Below are 16,773 nucleotides of genomic sequence, written 5' to 3' on the forward strand. Positions count from 1 at the left end.
ATATTGGGAAGTTTAAAAATGATATTCAAATCCCTCTTTAAATGTCCTTTTTCTAATTCCAGTAATGGAATCTTTTTTAAAAACTATTTTAATATGAGCACAAGCTCATATTAAAAATATTGAAATATTGAAATGAATGTTTTTGGTAATTGTATCCTCTCATACAGATACAGGCAGAAATGTACACTGTGATAAAATATATACTGAAAAACTATTTTTAGGGAATCTCTAAGTACAATTTTAGAATAAAGTTCTAAGAATTGGTGGTATTTTACTGATTTAAGACAATTATCTTCTGAGGTCATACAGTAAAAGTGAAAAGGTTATATGGTCATGTATCAACATGAAACATGCTATCATTGGGGAGAAAAGTTAATGAATGCTTAATATCAAAAAAAATAAATCTGATTTTTAATAAATATATTGTGAGTTTTTTCTCACAATATATTAAAATTAGCTTTTTAAACTTAGTTATTTCATCAATATTATTTAAATAGAAATTGCACAATACTGAAGATAGTAAAGATAGAAAAGCAATGTAAAATACAAACAATCGCTTGTGAAATTTAAGTAAAAATATTCTGAAAGAAAACTTTTGATACTTCCCATTCCCTTCATTTATTTCCCCAACTGCTGATCACACTAAACATTGGAGATTATTAGTTGTATCTCTTTAATTTCATTATTGTTTTTGATTGATTTGATTATTGTTTTCTTAAAACCTATATTCCAGTTGTCTGAATTTGCCTTGTTGTATGATGTGTCATACATAAGGGAGTCATTCCTGCTTGAATTTACAATATTTAGGCTTTTATTTGAATGAATACTGCCATGTTTGCCATTGCTGCATATGCTCCGGGTTTGGTCTCCCAATCGTATATTATTGCCAAAGTTTAATTTTTTCTAGTGTTGTGCCTGATTTGTTCTTGTGGCTGTTGTGATTTTCTTCATTGATATTTTCTGGAATTATTCCTAATAAAAACATTGTGGTTATTTGGTAAGTTGATTTAGGATTGTTAAATGGATGGAACTAGTTTTCAACTGGGTGAAGCAAAACAAGTTATCGTAGACATTTGGTAGCTATACACTTGGAAATAAACCATATGTGTTTTAAGTTGCTCAATTTTTATTATGCTAATTACAAATATCTAATATTAATATTCTTATTGTTCTTATTCTTATTCTTATTATTGAACCTTTTACTATAAAGTATGAAATAATTCAAAATAAATTAAAAGTATCTTAGATATTTAGATACTTAATTTAAATAGATTATTATAGAGAGCCTGAAACTTAAAATATCAAAACTGTTGGCAGGGTTATGAATCACATTAGATACATGAGTTGATTTTATAACGCTTTTTTAAAATGTACCTATTAGTAAAATATTGCTACTGCTCGTGGCTTTTCTGTGAAGAGTTTTAAACAAAAGTATATTTTAATTGTGATAAAGCAAATGTTATTAAAAGTTAATTCAACTTCAAATTAGTATCTGTAGGATGCTGTGCTAAGTAACAGAATCTGAAGCTTAATACTACATACACATTGAACCTTAATCTGAATAGGTGTAATTTATTGGGAAGAATTTGGACAAATAGTAATCATTTCAGCCAAGAAGTATTCTTATTGAGATGGTAAAATACATGTTTTGATGGGAATGCCTAAGATGATAGTGATGATGATGATGATGATGATGATGATGATGATGATGATGATGATGATGATTATTATTATTATTATTATTATTATTATTATTATTATTTTCTGAGCTGTCTGTTTCAAATGGACTCTGGGCAAAACCAAAAAAATCTTAATAAAATTAAAATATAAAACTAGATAGACACCCTGGTCTAAAACAGTCTTTAAAAACAAATCTCAACTTGCTGTAGTTGTGAGACTTACATACTCTGAGGATGATGATGTATATATATTGGACAAATCTCATTAGAAGAGTCAGACAAAGAATGTTTCTCCCATAAAAAATATGGTGAGATGTAAGTTACACAAATGTATACTGGCTCAGTTGTTAAAGGGTCATCAAGGACAGCAGTAGGTGTTGGAGTTCCTAGGCATCTGGTGAAAAATGGAGTTAAGACTCTTTACTGACAACAATGACATGATAAAGTAGCAACAGTGGTGCGTTGGAAAATCATTTGCTGGCAAGCAAGAACTGGTGAGTTCATTAAAATAGAGAAAGTGATGGAAATGAGGAAGCTAAAGTGCTCTGGGACTTTAGAATTCAAACAGATAGAATTTAAACCTGCCACATAATATCCTTGTTGACGATTGTCAACAAGAAAGATAAAAAAATCTAGATAATAGACGTGACAGTACCTGAAAACAGCAGAATAGAAGTAAAAGAACTGGAGAAGATTAAAAGAAATACAAAGACCTGCAATAGAAATAGAACAACTTTTGTAAAAGAAAGCAAAAGTAATACGAATATTAATTAACAGGATCCTTGGATGCAATCCCCAAAAACATGAAGCACCATTTGAACACCACTGGCATTAACAAATTCATCATCAGTGAGTTGCAAAAGGCAGCTTTACTTGGAACAGTTTACATCTTGCAATGATATCTGTAACACCATCAAATAGCCACATCTGCCTATCCCAGGTCCAGATTTCCCAGATTTATAGAAAATATCTATAAAAACTCTCAGAAATATTCTGCTTCCAGTTATATGATTTACTAAAGCTGGATTCAGTAGTTTGTTTCTAAGTTTATATGATTGAAAATGTATTGCATGAAAGATTTTTTTACAGCAAAACTACAATGAATTGTGATTTATTTTAACTGTTTTAATATTTTAAAAACCAGTATCCTGGTTTATTCCTTTCTTATTTGTCTGCTTTCCCATTTCATCTGAGCACTTGGAGAATACTAATATTAAAACAAATCACAATTACTTTTTCCTTCTACAATATTGATTAGACTTTGTGCCTGACTGATATATACAATATTGAAAGAAATCCTGATTTGGCATTATAAATTTACAACTCTTACATAATGTTGGTCTGAAAGTAATTTGCTTTCAGTTTCAGCAGCATGAACCTCAGTGCATACTCTATGTAGATACTGCAAGGATCCCTGGAAACAGGAATCTGAAATGCTTAAAGATAAGAGAGGATCTACAGTCACTTCCATTGTTGACAGATAAAAGCATAGGAAAGAATAGATGTCACTAGCACATCATACAGTCAGTGCCATATTAGGAGAAAATAATGCATATAAAACTGATAACATCCTATAGTAAAGGAGCTTATTGTGATGAGAAAAACAAGTATTCTGTAATTGAAAAAGAAATAAAAACTTGACAAGCAAAAAAACAAGCCAAAACTATGCTCCCCAAATGTAATAATAGAAAAATGGAAAATGGGGGTTGAATCCTAAATGTAGAATGTTGATTAAACTAATAGCAGCAAAAGTAAGAAAAAGAGCAAAGAAAAGAAGTAGTATAAGACTTTTTGCCTCATAATCCAGATAGCAGTTCTCTAATCATACAGTCATTGCACATGTATAATCCCCAGTGTATTCAGATTATAGAACCAGCCATCTGTTCCAGGCCTGAAAGACCTGCAGGGCAAACTTACTTATGAAGCATCTCTATATCAGTTGGTAAATAAATAAATATTTAGTAGTTAAAAGTATATTTCTACATAAGAGTGCAGCAACATAAAGGAACAGATTAACATCTATAGGGAAAATTTAAAGAATTACAGACAGGCATAATTAGACCAAATAGTATCTAAGTCTGCTTACACAATAAAGATTAAGACGGGGTTCACGCATGAAGATCTAATTACACTGATTTATATTAAATGCCTATGCATAGGAATCTTCTCAACTAAGTGTGATCACCTGCTTGAAGTTAGGTAAGGGTCAATGGAATTCCAGGGGTGGGTGAGAGATGGATTTAGTCCGTGTGTGGCTACATAGGGATTGTATGCTGATCCCTCTTTTAACTCTGTCCCCGGGTTCTGCCATTCCTTCTATGTCTTGATCCCTTTCAGCTTCGTTTCCTGGACTTCTCTAGGAGTTTTACAAAGTCAAGCAATCAAACAAACAATCAAATAAAACAGTCAAACAATTTAAAAGTCAAACAGGACACTGGATGCCACACCTTATCCCCCATTATATATTTCAAGTAGATCCTGTTCCAGGAAGGAAATTGGATGAACCGAGTCATATAATATTGTAAGCTGCTCAAAGTTGCTGCTGATAAGATGGGCAGCTGATAAATTTTACAAATAAATAAAAAGATGACGAGAGAAGAAATGGTAGGTCTTATAGACAAATTGGACATAAACAAATCACCAGGGCCGACGGGTTTTTTTTGGAGGGTGGGGGTTTTGTTTTTGTCTTTTTGACTCTGTTGATTCTTAGTGACTACCTGGGCAAGTCCCTCTATTTTTCTTGGAAGCATTTTCAGAAGTGATTTGCCATTGCCTTCTTCCCTGAGCTGAGAAAGAGTGACCATCCCAGAATCATCCACCTAACCTCATGCCTAAGGGAACGACTAGAACACACCAGTTTAAATATACGTCAGCTGGATAATGGTTAGTTACACTATGGTAATTTTGAATTCTGTTGACATTTTCATAGATTCATATTTGTTCCTAGTTGAATTTTAATGAAATTCAGTGCGAGACAGATACATACTTTCCTATCTTGTATTTTTCGTTTTCTGAAGTACAGATTTCCATAAAATTTTATTAAAAACTGGTTTAAGATTAGTAAAGTAATTGCTAAGGGCAAAATAGAAGGTACTAAGAACTAGTACAGAAAAAACTGAAGAATATGATCTGTATTGGTATTCTGTTTAATGTGATTGTCAATTACCTTGCTGTTAGAACATATAATATACATTCCAATCCAGCCCTGGCATTATTTTCTTTGAAGATCATTTTTTTGTGTTTTTTGCAAGCAGAATTTTCAAATTTCTGGTAGTGTAAATTTTCCTTTGTAAGGCTGCAACAGGTCAGGATGGATGTTACTCCTCTTTAGCTGCTCAGGACTGAGTCTGTGTAAAAGGCTTATTAGCCTAGCTCTGCCCACTCTGGGTAACTCCTTCCAGTTCTACTCAGTCCTTAGCTAAAGTAGGACACAAATTTTACCTCTCCTGCCTTTGGGCTATTTTTTTTTGCCAAAGGCAGCTTTGCAAGGGAAAATTTATTCAAAAGGGGAAAAAAGCCTCTAGCAGCATTCCCTTTTAAAATTGGCGGCTCCGCTTCTCAGCTGGTTATCGGGGCCGCCTAACAGCTGCGGGCTGCTCTGGTGATCGGGAGCAAGCTGCAAGGGCTATGGGGGCCCGTTTTGGCCCTCCAGGGCGAAGATAAAGTACGTTCAACCAGACGGCCATTTCTTCAAGGGCAGAGGCTTCCGCCCTCTTAACAGAGCTGCAGGAACCGCTTGGGCCTCTCTGCGACGAAGAGGAAGCTGTTTTCTCTTCCAGATGGCTTTCTGGAGAGCTGAAGGGCCGATCGCAACTCCCGCAGTGAAGAAAGCAGCCACGTGGTCGAGCAACTGCTTTTGGAGCTTCCTCTGCCACTGCAGAGCAGTGAAGCTTCAACTTTCCACAGGAAGGAGGAGCCTCGTGACCAGAAGCGGCCAATTGAAAAGCTTCGTGGCCAGAGGTGGCCATTTTGGAGATCCCAGGCTGGTGGTGGCCATTTTGCAGAGGCCAGGCCTTCTTCTTCTTCCTGCCACTCCTGCACCTTTGTCTCCACCATGCCCGGTTCCTGTTTGCTGCTGAGTTTGAAGGGTAGGGGGATTGGGGAGGGATTGGTTTCCCTATCCCGAGGTAGACCAGGGCCCCTGGGCTTCCAGCCGGGCCTGGTGTATATTTGCCCTATTAGGCCCAGGAGGGTATGAGTCCCAGTAGGAAGTGTTAAAACATCCTTCTGAAGTTACATAGGGCAGAAGAGAGTGGTGGTTGGAATGGGGATGCAGAAGATATCCTCTGAAGTACATTATAAATCCCTTTGTGTGCTCTCCTCCTTGCACAGGACTTTCCATCCAAAATAGGCCTAGCTGTTCCAAGTTGGCTGAAGCCCCACGGGAAACCAGAGCCTCCAAGGCTGCCAAGCCTCAAAGAGTAGCTCCTGCTGCTTCTACCAAGGGAAAGCAGCTCGTGAAGAAGACTTCTAAAGCAGAGAAGGATGCTTCCAGGCACCGTCAGGCCATAGAGAAGCAGATAGCTAAGGTGTCAGACCTCTACCCACATAATGACTTCAAGTGCTACTTCTCCAGCATCGCTCATCAGTGAAGTGGATTGGAGGAGCCTGAACCTTCTTCTAGAACTGGCATCCAGACTTGGTCCCCTGATTGGCATGAGCGTGGGTGCAGTGGACAAGCGGTGGAATCCTCCTTTCTTCCTACTGCTGCTGGATTCAGACCAGCTGAGCCTTCTGAATCAGATGTCCCGGTCACCTGCAAATTCTGCTTGATGTGGCCATCCGGACATCTCACTTTAGTTTACTTTTATTGTCATTGCACCTCGTACAACGAAATCAAACACCATCTTCAGTGCACATCATGACCATGACCATAAAAATAAACACAAACACACATCCTTCACCCTTCACACATTGAAGCATGCAGAGAGTGACCTGACATTCTTCTGCAGCTTCTGATTTATCAGAGAGATGGTCTTGGGTTCGAGCAGCTCTTCTATTGGAAAGAGGTTCCTTTTCCAGGAACCAGTTTCTGTTTTGGCGGTTGACTACGCTCCTGCTTCCTCAGTGGCTCCATCCTTGGTGGGGGAACCTGACAAGCCGGAATCTAACAGGTCGACGGATGAAGCCTCCCACGAGATTCCAACGTTTACAGGTTGTTCAAACTCACCTCATTCAGTGCCTGGTTGTTCCAGGCAAGTAACACGGCCACCCTGTGGGATGCGGATATTGAGGTAGCTGCCTCCCTTCCTCCTGGGGAGTTGGATGTTCTCTTGACGAGCCAGAGGTAAGGAAAGAAGTGGTCCCATCTCCTAGACTGTTCCTGAGGGTTATTCAGACACAACTTGAATCACCAGCCTCAGGACCCAGTCCCCTGGCTTCAGGCCACAGGTTCTTTCTTCTACAGGGGGCCTGAACTCATCAAGACGCTCCAAGTTCCCATAGTGAAGGCTCCAGAGGCAGCCTTGGCCTCCTCCTCGTCAGACCCGGAGGATGTCCTTAAGGCCGAGGAGATGGAGAAATCACTCCAAAGATCCCATCTGGTGGCTGCCTAGGCGGTCAAGGCTTCTACTGCAGCATCGTTCTTCACAGGACGTCGCTCAAGTGGCTGAAACAATTGCAGAATAGAATTCCTACACATATGTCTGAGCCCTCCAGGATCAATAGATCATGGCAGCCAAGGAATTCACAGTTGATCTCACCCTGCATGGGACCAGGTTCGCCACCTCAGCCATTGCTTCCTCAGTGGCGGACAGGTGCATATCCTGACTGCACAACTGGCAAGCGGATGGCAGAAGGAAATGGAAGTTGGCGTGTACCCCCATCCAAGGGGATAAACTTTTTGGCGAGGTCCTAGAGCCCTTTTTGGTCAAACTCAAGGATTCGCTTCTCAAAAGGACAGAGCTTCAGGCTGCTCCTATACTTCAAACGGCCTTGGTTCAGAGGGGAAACAAGTTCCAGCTTCCACCTCTTACCAATGTCTGAAACCTCCTCCGGATTGTTCAGGCAAGGGCAAGCAGCAGTTGCTGCAAATCGGCCCTTTTGAGGAGGAAGAAGTCGCCCGTACCGTCGCCGGTGCTAATATCCAGTCTATTCCCATTGGAGGCTGATTAGCTTGGTTTGCGGACCTATGGGAATGTTTTACTTCTAACACCTGGTTTTCTCCATGGTTAGATCAGGTTTTTCTCTGGAATTCTACTCCACTCCTCCGAGGTTCCTTATCTCCTGCCCAGTATCTAGGCTTGCAGGGAGAAGGAGTCTGATAGACTCAGCTATCTAGCATTCGCTGGAGCTCAGGGCCATTCAAGAGGTTCCCTAGTCGAACAGGGGATGGGGTTCTACTTCAGGATTTTCATATTCCCATGACGTCGGAGGAGGTGTGGAGAACTATTATTGACCTGAAACGACTCAATGATATGTTGTGTACAGGTGTTTTAAGATGCACTCTCTTCTTCCTTTCTAGAGAGCAGGGGGACTTCCAGAGATGTCAGATGCTTATTACAGTTTTAAGGTTTTGTTACTAGGGGCGTCACTTTCAATATAGAGCCCTTCCCTTGGGTTGTCTTCCGCCCCTAGAGTTTCACCAAAATTTGGCTCCTCTACCAGCACCACTTCGTCCTTCCTGGTGCATTTGCAGTGTTATTTAAATGATATTAATCATGTCTTCTTCCTTTCAAAGGATTCAGCAAGATCTGCAGTTCACAATTTGGTTCTGTAGGTCTGGGTTTTTTCCATTAATAGGAATAAGAGCCATTTCACTCCTTCTACTCGACTCCTTCATTTGGGGGCCATTATTGGCACAGGAGTGTGTCAGGTTTTCCTTTCACAGGAATGGTGGGACAGCCTGCAGGGGATAATTAGGGGCATTCAGAGTAAGCATTCTGTCCCTTTCGCCCATTTATCTCTCCTTTTGGGGAAAAATGCTTTCCTGTATTGGCATTGTCCCCTGGGCCAGACTTCATGCCAGGTCCCTGCAGTGGTTCTTGTTGCCTCATCAGAGGTTGGGGTCGTGTCATTCCCCTCGGACAGTGAAGCTGCCTAAGCACCTTTTTCTTTCCTTCCTTTGGTGGCTTTCTGGAGCTATGTCCATAGGACAATCCTTTAAGGTGGGGACCTCTCGACAGATGTTTCCTTGTCAGGTTGGGGGGCTCACCTGGCTTCCCTCGGGGCCCAAGGCTTATGGTCTGTGGAGGATCAGGCCCATAACTTCAATTGGTTAGACCTCAGAGCCATCAGTTTGGCCTTAGACAGTTTATGCATCAGCTTTCTGGGTCTCATGTTCTTGTCATGTCAGTCAATGTTGCCACACAAGCCACATCAACAGCCAAGGGGGCACCAGGTCCTTATCGATTATGACAGAAGCAAACACCCTGGGCAGATAAGCTGAGTGGCTCCCTCTGTCTCTCAGAGCTGAATTCATCTCTGGCTGGGATAATGCGCAGGCAGTCTGGCTTAGCAGGACCTCCATTGATCTCACCAAAATAAGTTTATATCCCTCTCTATTTCATCAAATTACGTTCAGATTTGGATTGCCAGGGGTAGATTGGTTTTCCATCCCCCCCATGCCCATTGGCCCAGGTTTTTTCACTAGATGCTTCGCCCGGGGACAGAAGGAACCAACGCCTTGCATTGCAGCTGGCCTCCAGGCTTATTGTACGCCTTTCCTCCATTGCTACTGCTTTTGGCGGTTTTTTGACAAATCTTGTTGGAGTAAGCCGATGTGATATTTTAGTGGTTCCCTATTGGCCTCGTCGGCTGTGGCTCGCTGATTTGATGGGCCTCTCAGTGGCTCACCCTTGGCGGATTTCGGAGGAGGATGTCTCTTCTTCACTCGGAGACCCACTGGCTACATCTGGCAGTTTGGCGATTGGGTGGGGCATCTTAAAAGGCGCCCACCGCTCCAACAAGGTGATTAAAACCATTCAGGCCTCCAGGAGACCCTCGACCATCTGTATTTATGAGGCTTTATGGCAATCCTTTTCTGATTGGTGTGCCAAGGCTCACATGTCACTTCTGCAAGCCTCGGTGGCTACTGTTCTGGAATTCCTACAGGCCGGCCTGGATATGGGTTTTGCACCCAACACACATCACAGGCAAATGACGACTATTTCATAGTGCTGACTTGTGGGAAATTAGAAGATATGTCTCAGCACCCTGCTGCCCGTAAGTTCCTCAGAGGTGCTACCAACCTTTGTCTTCCTATGGTACATAGGTACCCTACTTGGGATTGGCCCAAGGTCCTGCAGTCCCTTGCCGGTCCTCCGTTTCAGCCACTCAGACAAGTCCAGCCTGCACCTTCTTACACTGAAAGTGGCATTCTTGGTGGCAGTTACTTCGGTGAGGAGAGTTGGTCGCCCTCTTGGTTCGTCCTGATCTCTGTCTCTTCCATCCCCACTGGGTGGTTTTACGCTTGGACCCAAGCTTTATTCCTAAGGTCAACACCTCCTTCCACAGAGCTCAGGAATTAGTTCTCCCGGATTTGTCCCCATCTGGTCCATGAGTTGGAGAAGGCTTGACACACTTAGGATGTACGCAGAGCCTTAAAGATTTCTATCTAACTGACTGCTGAATTCCTCAGGACGGAATCTCTCTTTTTGTTCCTTCCAACCTTCGACATTGGGAGGAAAGGTGACTCCATCCAAGGTAAGTAGCTGGATCAAGGCATGTATAGCTCGAGCCTCTTCCAGTCGGCCCCTTACGGTATCTAGGGGCATCAAGGCGCATTCCACTCACAGTGCGGTGACTATGGCAGCTTGGGCATCGCAGATATCAGTAGAGGAGGTCTGCAGAACAGCCAGTGGACGTCCCCTTCACCTTTCACCTGCCACTACTGGCTGGACTCCTTCGCTTTGGTGGATGCGATGTTTGGACGATGGGTCCTGCAACAGGTCATTTCAGACCATAGAGGCCAGGACCGATTTTACCCTCCCGAGGACAACCCTGCTTTGGTATGTCCCATCCTGACCTGTCGCAACTTACAAGGGAAAATGGGTGTTGTTTACCTGAACACCATTTTTCCTTGTTAGGCAAGACAGGTCAGCCCCACCCTTTGGGAAGTAATCTGCCCAAGAGACTTATGGGGGTGGTGGTTTTCTGATAACATTCTTGTTGTTTTTTCCCTTTCTTAGAGGCAATTCGGTTTGTCAAAATGACTTCGCAGAACTGGGGAGGAGTTACCCAGAGTGGGCAGAACTAGGCTAATAAGCCCTTTACATAGTCTCAGACCTAAGCAGCTAAAGAGGAGTAACACCCATACTGACCTATCTTGCCTAACAAGGAAAAGTGGCGTTCAGATAAACAATGCCCATTTCAATTGTGGGATATGACTCAGTAAAATTCATACTACAAGGAAAATCAAACAGCAGTTTTCTATTGACATAAAATAAGTAAACGTGATAAAGGAGTTGATTTGCTGCTAAAATAAGAAGACCTCTATTTTGCCAAGAGTTGATGGCAGGAACTTGTTACTGAAAGAACATTATGTTATTTTTTATTTGTACTTTTGCAAAGCCAAACTATCCATGATCCAAAACTTGTGCCTTTTTTTCCTCATTTTTTTCTTCCTATGATACAAGTCATTACATTAGTCATTAAATTTCACCCCATTCATTTTGGCCCATTGTTAAATCATATTTGTATCTTTCTAATCTTTTAGCCTCTGAGCATTAGTTACTGGAGTTTATATTTCTATCATCTCAAAAATTGATAATCATCTCCTCAACTCTCTTCATCCAGGTAATTATTAAAATGTTGAACGATACATTATTCAAGATTAAGTCCTGTGGCATTCCACTCAATTTTTTCTCCAAGCTGATATTAAGCCATTTATGAATATATTCTGAGGTGATAATTCAGCTAATGTTAAGTCTATCTAGCAGTTGTATCATCTAGATCGGGGTCTCCAACCGTTCGGACCTCAGGGACCACTAAATTCATAATTTTAAATCCTGCGTACCATTAATATGAATCCAGCATGCCTCTTGCTGAAGTGCCTAGACTCCCAGTGACAGGACGGGGTCCTTCAGGCACTTGGCTTGGCCACTGTTTCTGCAACCTTAAACACTCAGAGCCATTTGGACCCGTTTGCCGCAGAAAACAAAACACCGGGATATCTCTTTCTCTCTCTCTCTCCCTCTCCCCCTTCTCTGTCTCTCTCTCTGTCTCAGTCTCCTTCTCTCTCTCTCTCTCCTCTCTCAGCCAGGCCAGCCAGTGTTTTGGGGTGGAGAGGAAGTCACGCTTCGGCCCCCAACTGCGCCGCCACCCCTACCTGTAATAACAACAATTACCTCGTCCTGGCTGGCGAGGGCTGTGCTGCTCCTTGCACCTCCTGCAAAGTTGCAAGTTGCACGTTACTCCCTCTACGGCGGCGATTTCCAGCCCCACCAAAGCTGCCTGGCCATTTCCATATCCAGAACTCTAGTCACAGGACTGGCCCATTGGTCATCCTGGAGCAGCTCCATCCGGGTACGCCGCAGACTACCAAAATTTTCTCATGGACTACCAGTGGTCCATGGACTACCAGAGTTCCATGGAGAGGTTTTTGTGTGGATCGATGGGGGTGTGGTTTCACATGATGCCTGCATCCCAAAGATGGGGCTTTGCTTGTTTGCGTGGACCAGTTTCTGGCACGCGCCAGTCCACAGACCAAAGGTTGGGGACCCCTGACCTAGATAGTATTTTATCATTTTATGAATTAGGATATTATGAGACTTTGTCGGATGGTTTCCTGAAGGCAAGATACAGTATGTTCACAGCATTACCCCAGTCTATTAAGCTTTTCACTCTTGAAAAAAAAAAGGAGATAAAATTAGTCTCAAATGATATACACTGGTTCTTGTCAATTGCTACATTCCTATCCAAGTGCTAAGAAACACGATGTTCAATAATCTTCCTGAGGATGATTATTTGCCCAAAATAGATGTCAAGGTGACAGATCTGTAGTTTCTTGAATCCTCGCAGTTTTCAGGAAACTTACCATTTCTCCATAAATTCTGAAAGATTACTGTTCTGCATTAATTTTCATTATTTTCTTCAGTATGCTGGATGTCATTCATCTGACCCCAGAGACTTGAACTCACTGGAATAGACTCCATTCTTTCATCCTCTCATTGTTTATCCTGGGTTACAACTCCCTCCTTCCACTAGTGGCACAATGATGGCTAGCTAAGGTTTTGTTTTCTTTCTGAGTTAAGATGTTCATCCTCTCCATTATAGTTCACATTTTTTTCCTCACAAAAGTCTTTTTTCCTTTTCTTTTGTTTTTAATACACCTTCCCAAAAGCCTTTTTGTTGAGTTGAGCATTATTACAAGATTTAGTTTGTTCTGAGTTTTAGCACTCCCTACAGTTTCCGTTTCTGATTACCCTCCTTTTTTTCCTTTGCTTAAATGCCTTTTTGTCTCTCTTCTTTTTTCAACAATTGACTACATTTATATGTCTCCCATTTTTGTTCTGTTAGGAATTGTTTGCAATTGAACCTGTAGTTGTTGCTTTTTCCAGAATTTTCCATCTTTCCTAGATAACCACTTTCAGTTTTCAAGGCATTGCCTCTGACATGCCTTTCATTTAAATATGCTCATGAAATCTAGTATACAAGCCAGATATTTCTTTATTTCCTTTCCCCTCTTTACTTTTCATACATAATATTCTGAATATCTCAAACTCAAGGATGTCACTTTCAGTTGCTTTCACTTCTTTAACCCGTTCAACATTTCTGTAAGGATCAAATCTAGGATAAGAAAACTCATTGTTCTTTCTTCTTTATTCTGACAATGAAATATTCTCAAAGCTAGAATAAGAATTTTTTTGATCTATGATTTTTGGCAGAGAAAATTTTCCTTTAGATGACATGGTCATCCCCCATTGTCAGTATCGTGCCAGTGTTTGGTTATAATTTGAAATGGTACATTGTCTTCTTTGTGGGAGAATTTAAGATTTACATTCTACAACTAACAGTTGTTCTAGAGACTTAATAAGGAAATATTTCTTGTTACCATAAGAAAAAAATGCCATTATTGCATTAAAAAGCCCATAATCAATTCTGTAGACATTGTTCATTGAAATTTCTATTATTTTGAATTATTCAATTATTTTAGTAATTGTTTATATCAATTTTAGCCTGCAGAAAGAAAATTAAAATGAATATGAATAAAATAATGTGCATTGCTGGTCAAAATGTTCTCATTCTTTCAATATAGATTATACATTAAGAATATGAAGTATGTAAGCACACAGTGCTTGAGTCAAGTACTCCATGACTTTTCTGCAGTTCCTTCATATTTTCATTAGAAATCTCTACTTAGCTCTGTGTGCGTCCCTGGTCAAAGCCTCCTTAGCTTCCCCTCCTCGCTACCACCTGGTGTTGGAAATTGTCTCTCTCTATTGAGGAGCACTCGCAGAAGCAGTGCGGGCAACTTCAGCCGGGCTCTTGAGAGATGAGAGTGACTTCGGCTGTTTCTCTCTGCGAGCGCTTCTCGAGAGAGAGAAAGAGAGAGATGATTTGGCAGATAGCTTGGCCAAACTCCTGTCCCTGGGAAATGTCCCGAGCAAGGTGGGGAGCGGTGGCGGCAGCATTCAGGGCAGGGGATTCGGCTGGTATGAGGCACTTCAGGGAAGAACCAGGGAGAATTCTGGGAAGCCTCACTAGCTTACCCCACACTGCTGCCACCGTCCTGTCCGAAGTGCCGCCGCAACCATTCCAAGCAAGGTGGGAAGCAGCAGTGGCAGCATTCAGGGCAGGGAATTCGACTGGTGCGAGGCACTTCAGGGAAGAGCCAGGGAGGGTTCTGATGCTGCCATCTCCCACACACTCCCCTCCCTGCACACATCAGTCCACCCACCAGCATCACCACTTTACCAGCTGGCTGCAGCTGTTCCCCTGCCCACCAGTGCCCTTTGGCTCAGCACAATGGGTGCGGAGTGTGTCTCCCTCCCCCACGTGAAGCATGTTTCCCTCACGCACCCAACTGCAGCAACAGGTGCATGAGAGGGATGCTTCACCAGCAGGCCCTGCAGGAAGTGGGGGAGGGCGCAGCATTTTCTTGTCCGCTATCAGACACCCCAACACGTGGCGCCTGGCTGGGTTTACCCGAAGGAGGACAGGGCAGGAAGCAGCGGCCCTCCCAAGGCCGGAGGAAGAGGGCCTTTGAGCCCCAGGCATCAGTTTGGGCAGTGCCCTGCTGACTCGCCTGCTCACACAGAGGAAAGCCCCTTTATCCCCGAGTCACGTCTTTCCAGAACAACGACCGAGCGGGGAATTTGGCTACAAGCGTCATCTTGGAACAGATATATGGTGGTTTAATTATGCCCCCCTCTTCCTGCAACAGCACCATTACCTCGTCCTAGCCGATGGGGAGATTTCCAACCCCACCATGGACCAGTCCCATATTGCAGAGCTGCAATAGTCACAAGACTGGCCCTTTGGTCATCCCGGAGCTGCTCCAAGGATGGTCAAAGTGCCAGTCCTGTGACTACTGCAGCTCTGGAATATGGGACCGACTTTTCCCACTGTCAACAAGCCATCCTAGAGAGGATTTCCCTCCCCCACCATTGGTCTCTTTTTCCAGTTCCAGCTCGTGTGGCTTTACTCGAGAAGGTTTGCATTCGGCCGAAGGGTGGGGGCCAGTGGGTGGGTGGGCCATGTGGGTGGTGCAGCCTTGTGTTCCTGCGCAGCCTGGATTAATTGCTTTTGGGGGGGCATTTCTCTGCGGCCCGCCAAAATTTTCTCACGGCCCACCACTTAGCAACCACTGCTCTATGCCACATTGGTGAAGAAAAGACATAGCCAGAGACAGCTTAACACAGAAGAAGAGTGCTGGAGCGGAGTTAGTGACTGGATGAGAACAATGCTTTTTATTTAAAGGATTTTTTTATTTAAATCCTGGAAGTGGGTGAAAACAATCCTTTTTATTTAAAGAGTAATCCCAACATGAACATTCAGAAAAGAGAGATTTCATAATTATCCTTAAAGGGGTGGCGACCTAACACTGGAGTTAATTGCTGGAGCACTGGAGTTAATATATGGAAGGGAAAGGAATTAAAGGAAGAAAATGAAAAAATTATTAAAAATACAAAAAATTAGATTTTTACAATGAACAGATACTGGCTGTGGATAGGCATTTTAAAATGCTGAATTCAGCTAACAATATATTTACTTTTGAAATGCATCAGTAAAGTTTAATAAGAGAAACAAGACAAAGTGAAAATTGATCTAAGAGTCCCACCTGCTATCAAAGGAAGATACAACACACTCCCAAAGTTTTGGAAGACCTGTCTGATGGAGAATTAAAAATAAAAAAATAAGTGAACTTTATTATTAAAAGACCCCTGAAAGCTGCAACATATGACTCAATTGGTAGAGGGACTTGTGATCAATTGGATCAATTAAAAGAACAGATCGATTAATTTTGGGATATAAGGACTCTTGGATAATGAACAGTGAATCTTTTGTTTGAAAAGTGATGTTGGCTTGAATAAAAGATTGTTGTATATTGGACAAAAAGAAACAAAAACAAAGATGAGTGGAATCTGGAAAGAAATTGCATCAGAAATTCAGGATCTAAAAGACACTTTGAGGAGGATTTGAGGAGATTTTGAATAAAATACAAATAAAAATTCAAAGCATTGATGTAGAGTGGGAAGTTGAGACACAAATGACAAAAAGAAAGCAGGAGGTTCAGGAAGAGGAGGAGTCAACTGAAAGAATAGCTGGAAAAGCAGAACAGACAAAACAACAAAAAGAAAGAAATAACAAAAAGGATATAAAAATAAAAATGAGAATGATTGATGAAATAAACCAAGGGGAGAGTATTGAGGGAAGTTAAACAGGAATTGGAATTGACGGGAGACTCTTTTGGGAGAAAGTTAGAGGTAAGAGTAGACAACTTGAAAATGAGACAAGGGAATGGTTAAAAAAGATTATGATTTAACATACATGGATGTATTATTAGTTAAGACATATAATAGTTAAATGTAATAATGCATATTAACATTTTATTGTAGAAAAAGGAATGACATGTGGAATTTGATTGATACAAAAATAAGACATTGAAATATTGCATAACAATGGGAAAATATAACTTTAACTGGTTATATAT

General features: G+C 41.7%; 1 protein-coding gene across 3 annotated transcripts in view; it reads left to right on the forward strand.

Moving 5' to 3' along the window:
* The window catches only part of STAG1 (STAG1 cohesin complex component), a 201,555-nt gene that overhangs the window by 56,568 nt on the left and 128,214 nt on the right, over nucleotides 1–16,773 (forward strand). The gene's annotated exons all lie outside the window — the stretch shown is intronic.

The sequence above is a fragment of the Notechis scutatus genome, chromosome 4 (assembly GCF_049901735.1).
Source record: "Notechis scutatus isolate UNSWTSFEM ecotype Mainland chromosome 4, rNotScu1.2, whole genome shotgun sequence".
Classification (NCBI taxonomy): domain Eukaryota; kingdom Metazoa; phylum Chordata; class Lepidosauria; order Squamata; family Elapidae; genus Notechis; species Notechis scutatus.